A 312-nucleotide genomic window follows, 5' to 3' on the forward strand; every position below is an offset into this window, starting at 1 on the left:
TTCATTCTTAAGAATTCTGAAGAAAAATACCTAATCTAAGCAACAAGATGAACCGTCAGTTGTCCAAACTCAAACAATCCCCAACAACGGCGCCAAAAACATGGTGTTGTTGCCGGATCAAAACTTGGCACTGTTATTGCAGGGAACAAATGCGAAACTGTAGTTAGGACATTTAATTCCCCAGCAACGGCGCCAAAAACTTGGTACGCACAATTGCAATCTCAACACTCTTTATCATAACTTCGCACAACTAACCAGCAGGTGCACTGGGTCGTCCAAGTAATAAACCTTACGCGAGTAAGGGTCGATCCT

This window comes from Arachis duranensis, chromosome 5, assembly GCF_000817695.3.
Source record: "Arachis duranensis cultivar V14167 chromosome 5, aradu.V14167.gnm2.J7QH, whole genome shotgun sequence".
NCBI lineage: Eukaryota > Viridiplantae > Streptophyta > Magnoliopsida > Fabales > Fabaceae > Arachis > Arachis duranensis.